At 45.3% G+C, this 6,138-nt stretch overlaps 1 pseudogene; it reads left to right on the top strand.

The window, feature by feature from the left end:
* Positions 1–343: 343 nt before the first annotated feature.
* On the top strand, positions 344–1,036 carry LOC123168558 (uncharacterized; annotated as a pseudogene).
* Positions 1,037–6,138: the final 5,102 nt, after the last annotated feature.

The raw sequence follows: 6,138 nt of genomic DNA, 5'->3' as shown, positions 1-6,138 counted from the left end.
AGTCGCCTCACAATAGAAACGGCCGAGCAAGAGAGCTGTGAGCAACAACGTGTATAACAGTGTAAGCTAGGAGAAATACAACTAAACAAAAGTGAAAAGGAACAATGCAAGCTGTAAGGCGTGGTTCTTTACGTGCACGCCATCACATACATATATTCTGTCAGTGTTAATAACCACTCCCCGTTCCTGGTGACGCGGCGTGATTCCAGTGAAGCTGAAACATACGTTACACGACGCACGGGTGGGCTGCGCAAGACCCGCTATTAAACCCCCATCGTCTTGCACACATCAGGCATCCACCTCAAAGCGCATCCACCTCCGTTCTTCGAGTGTGGTAGAGGCCATGGCAGCCGCAGCGGCGGGTGAGAACAGCAGGTTAACTCGAGTGAGAAAGAAGGGGGGTGGGCAAGTTCACCTCAGCTATCAAGCACCCGGTGACGAAGAAGTTGTTGTGGCTGGGGACGTACCAGTCCCCTGAGGTCGCCGCTTGCGCCTATGACCTCCCGGCTAGGGAGCTGAAGGGCACAATGGCAAAGCTCAACTTCCCCTACCCTCCGCCGGCCATATTGGTTAAGGAGGTGATTACTGCACCGAGGCATCGCAGGCATGGTCACGACGCACTGCTCTTTCAGGTCGTTACATTGCCACCGGACCCCACAGGACCGCCTCCACCGCCGCCCAAGCTGGTAGTTTACTTTCCCTTCCCCTTTGAAGCGCCGCCAGCGACACCCCACCGGTGCCTGCATACCCGTTCCTGCACATCCCGCTTCCGACACGAGCACGTCTCAGCCTGCAGCCGGCACACGTTCACGCACCTGCTCCACAGCCACAGCAGCCAATCCGATGGATGCAGATCGTGGCGCAGGCGGAAAGCTGCTTAAGCTCCTCAAGAGAACCCCTAGGGGCTCCGTCTCGCCACCTGGTGTTCAAGATACCCAAGCTGTTCGTCGTTCCAGTCACTCATAATACTCCAAAAGAAGGGACTGGTGACAATTTCACCAAGCCGTGGTATTTCCCTGATTCTCCTGCTGTTTAGCCTCGGTCGTGCGCAATATGCACCAGGATCCCATAGTCGTGTGCCATCATAATCCTATGCAATCTGAATCTATCTATCATATTAGTTTTAATTACAAATGTATTTTCACTGTTGTTCTTGTGTGTCGCTACCATGTAATGGGTTTACTGTGGTGTTGTTTATCATCATGTTGTTTGTTTTTACCAATCATGTAAACTTTTCAATCTTGTCGTGTGTTTTGTTTTGGTGTGGGTGCACTTTTGATTTATGTTAGCATAATGTATTTTAAGTAGAAATCATGTGATCAGTTTACGCCATTAGTTAATCAATATGTTGTTTAGTGTGGCATTTGAGATAATTATTTTGAGGTGAAGAGAGAAAATATTGTTCAATCACCAGTGTTGTTACAATTTTTAGTGCAAAGAGAAGAAGTATGAAATATGCAAATTTCAAATTCAGGAAATCAGGATAAAGGATCGAAGGACGCTGAAAAATAATCAAAGTCCATACTCTGATGTCATCCAAGCGCGCGGTTGTTGTAGTATATCATGAACAAAGTTTGTTGTAACCTTTAGAACTGAACTTAAATGGCCACCAACAATAAAATCCCCGACGGCTTTAATAGTTTCTGTCTTGAAGGCGGCACGAACATTAATCTCTATCAAGATTTCTCAGGTGATCGCGGCCATGAATTCTGGTACATATCACTCTTAACAGTGTTAGAAGTATCCAAATGTATAGAAAACTATAGTAACTCATGTCTGGTGATATCTAAAGTAGTGACGGTCTTCTGTATATTAATTTTATTCAATAAGAATAATCTGAAAAAATGTAGAGCGCAACCATTGCACGACCATATTTGAAGTACAAACTTATTAGTTGTCTTAACATGAAACATTTTTATAATAATATTTGGGGCATTCTGTTGTAGTACTTATATCTTGGATTAGCAGTATGCATGTCGTATAGCATATCCTTATTTTTCTTCCATGTACATTATATTGTTGCATCATGAAATTACTAGTGATTGTAGGTATTGTCCAATTGGGTTATTCCAGGTAATGATTGCAAATGTAGTCCATTCTAGTACTGACTCACATCTAAAGGTCTTTTACTTGCCTTGTGTATTGTGAGTCTCAGATAAGTTTAGAGGACAACCGATGATGTTCTTGAAAGGTTCAGCCCTATTGGGTATGTAGAAGTAACAAGATGTTTGAATTTGGCGCTAGGTTACTAGATAACATAGTTACTAGGTCAAATATTTTGCTAACCTTACACTAAATACCTAAAATTGCATCTTTCTTGTATCTTTTGCTTTCTTTGTCATAAGTTACATATGCCACTTTTGGCAATAGATTTGGTTGTTGCCACACAAACCAATTGTGTAAAACCCTAAAAGCTCAATTGCGGAAAGCTTCATACGTGTGGATACCGTTGCCAAACGAAGTCATTTAGATGGAAACCCTAGAAACCGAAAACTCATTTTTATGTGAAAAACTTAGCACGCATTAAAAGCATGTGCATTCTTGAGCATTATCTCCGCATCTGATTTGTTGCTTTGTCTTTATATCAGTACCAACCATGCATCCAACTAATATATGACATATGTAATTTTTTAATATTGTGCTTTCACACACACACACACATGCACACACGCGCACGGGGGCAGATATATACTTTGATGATTCAATACATTGTATAATACTATTGGCATCATATTTTTGTACTGGCACATATTTTACACTATTGTGGTTCTTCAAATTTAGCATAATAGCGTACTAATAACAAAATTATTTATTTCCGGGAGAAAACATATTACTCAAACACAAAGGTGTTACAATTTTTTAAGTAAACCAAAGATATGAAATGTTGCAAATTAAAATTGAAAGAAAGACAACACAGTCCTAACTTGTCTACCATATCGCACAGACTAGTGAGCAACTAAGTAAATGTCTCTCATAAACTTTTGTCCTACACCACTGCGTAGGAAGTTGCATTGTACACAAGTTTGGCATAATTGATCCAGAAACTCCATAATAGTATACACTACTACAGAACGGCCTAGCAGTGGCGGGTCACAAATAGATGCCCGCCACTGAAACATTTTTCCGACGGCTAAGACGGGAAGAATTTACTAGTGGCGGGTGGCATTTTCTGCCCGCCACGGTAGATAGTATAGTAGCAGATAGTATTTGCGACAGTTAAGAACCAAGGTTCTGTTGGGGAATGTAGTAATTTCAAAAAAATTCCTACGCACACACAGGATCATGGTGATGCATAGCAACGAGAGGGGAGAGTGTTGTCCACGTACCCTCGTAGACCGAAAGCAGAAGCGTTAGCACAACGCGGTTGATGTAGTCGTACGTCTTCACGATCCGACCGATCCAAGTACCGAACGTACGGCACCTCCAAGTTCAGCACACGTTCAGCTCGATGACGTCCCGCGAACTCCGGTCCAGCAGAGCTTAACGGGAGAGTTCCGTCAGCACGACGGCGTGGTGACGGTGATGATGATGCTACCGACGCAGGGCTTCGCCTAAGCACCGCTACGATATGATCGAGGTGGAATATGGTGGAGGGGGCACCGCACACGGCTAAGAGATCAAGAGATCAATTGTTGTGTCTAGAGGTGCCCCCTTCCCCCGTATATAAAGGACCAGGGGGGAGGAGGCGGCCGGCCAGGGGAGGCCGCGCCAGGGAGGAGTCCTACTCCCACCAGGAGTAGGACTCCCTCTTTTCCTAGTTGGAGTAGGAGGGGAAAGGAAGGGAAGGAGAGAGGGGGAAGGAAAAGGGGGCGCACCCCCTCCTTGTCCAATTCGGACTAGAGGGGGAGGGGGCGCGCGGTCAGCCCTAGCCGCCCCTCCTCTTCTCCACTAAGGCCCATCTTGGCCCATTAAACTCCCGGGGGGGTTCCGGTAACCCCCCGGTAGTCCGGTATATGTCCGAAACTCCCCGAAACCATTCCGGTGTCCGAACATAGTCGTCCAATATATCGATCTTTACGTATCGACCATTTCGAGACTCCTCGTCATGTCCATGATCACATCCGGGACTCCGAACAACCTTCGGTACATCAAAACACAAAAACTCATAATACAATCGTCACCGGAACTTTAAGCGTGCGGACCCTACGGGTTCGAAAACAATGTAGACATGACCGAGACACGTCTCCGGTCAATAACCAATAGCGGAACCTGGATGCTCATATTGGCTCCTACATATTCTACGAAGATCTTTATCGGTCAAACCGCATAACAACATACGTTGTTCCCTTTGTCATCGGTTTGTTACTTGCCCGAGATTCGATCGTCGGTATCTCAATACCTAGTTCAATCTTGTTACCGGCAAGTCTCTTTACTCGTTCCGTAATACATCATCTCGCAACTAACTCATTAGTTACAATGCTTGCAAGGCTTATAGTGATGTGCATTACCGAGTGGGCCCAGAGATACCTCTCCGACAATCGGAGTGATAAATCCTAATCTCGAAATACGCCAACCCAACAAGTACCTTCGGAGACACCTGTAGAGCACCTTTATAATCACCCAGTTACGTTGTGACGTTTGGTAGCACACAAAGTGTTCCTCCGGTAAACGGGAGTTGCATAATCTCATAGTCATAGGAACATGTATAAGTCATGAAGAAAGCAATAGCAACATACTAAACGATCAAGTGCTAAGCTAACGAAATGGGTCAAGTAAATCACATCATTCTCCTAATGATGTGATTCCGTTAATCAAATGACAACTCATTTCTATGGCCAGGAAACATAACCATCTTTGATTAACGAGCTAGTCAAGTAGAGGCATACTAGTGACACTTTGTTTGTCTATGTATTCACACATGTATCATGTTTCCGGTTAATACAATTCTAGCATGAATAATAAACATTTATCATGATATAAGGAAATAAATAATAACTTTATTATTGCCTCTAGGGCATATTTCCTTCAGTCTCCCACTTGCACTAGAGTCAATAGTGTAGATTACACAGTAATGATTCTAACACCCATGGAGCCTTGGTGCTGATCATGTTTTGCTCGTGGCAGAGGCTTAGTCAACGGGTCTGTAACATTCAGATCTGTATGTATCTTGCAAATCTCTATGTATCCCACCTGGACTTGGTCCCAGATGGAATTGAAGCGTCTTTTGATGTGCTTGGTCCTCTTGTGAAATCTGGATTCCTTTGCCAAGGCAATTGCACCAGTATTGTCACAGAAGATTTTCATTGGACCTGATGCATTAGGTATGACACCTAGATCGGATATGAACTCCTTCATCCAGACTCCTTCATTTGCTGCTTCCGAAGCAGCTATGTACTCTGCTTCACACGTAGATCCCGCCATGACGCTTTGTTTAGAACTGCACCAACTGACAGCTCCACCGTTCAATATAAACACGTATCCGGTTTGCGATTAGAATCGTCCGGATCAGTGTCAAAGCTTGCATCAACGTAACCATTTACGATGAGCCCTTTGTCACCTCCATAAACGAGAAACATATCCTTAGTCCTTTTTAGGTATTTCAGGATGTTCTTGACCGCTGTCCAGTGATCCACTCCTGGATTACTTTGGTACCTCCCTGCTAAACTTATAGCAAGGCACACATCAGGTCTGGTACACAGCATTGCATACTGTTGGGAATCGTAGCATAATTTTAAAAAAATTCCTACGCTCACCAAGATGCATCTATGGAGTATACTAGCAACGAGGGGAAAGGAGTGGATCTACATACCCTTGTAGATCGCGAGCGGAAGCGTTCCAATGAACGTGGATAACGGAGTCGTACTCGCCGTGATCCAAATCACCGATGACCGAGTGTCGAACGGACGGCACCTCCGCGTTCAACACACGTACGGTGCAGCGACGTCTCCTCCTTCTTGATCCAGCAAGGGGGAAGGAGAGGTTGATGGAGATCCAACAGCACGACGGCGTGGTGGTGGATGTAGCGGGTCTCCGGCAGGGCTTCGCCGAGCTTCTGCGAGAGAGAGAGAGAGGTGTTGCAGGGGAGGAGGGAGGCGCCCAAGGCTTAGATTTTGCTGCCCTCCCTTCCCCCCACTATATATAGGGCCAAGGGAGAGGGGGGGGGCGCAGCCTTGCCCCTTCTTCCAAGGAAGGGTGCGG

The sequence above is a fragment of the Triticum aestivum genome, chromosome 7D (assembly GCF_018294505.1).
Source record: "Triticum aestivum cultivar Chinese Spring chromosome 7D, IWGSC CS RefSeq v2.1, whole genome shotgun sequence".
Taxonomy (NCBI): Eukaryota; Viridiplantae; Streptophyta; class Magnoliopsida; order Poales; family Poaceae; genus Triticum; species Triticum aestivum.
The sequence above is the reverse complement of the archived record's forward strand: the minus strand, read 5'-3'. Positions and strand labels throughout refer to the sequence as shown.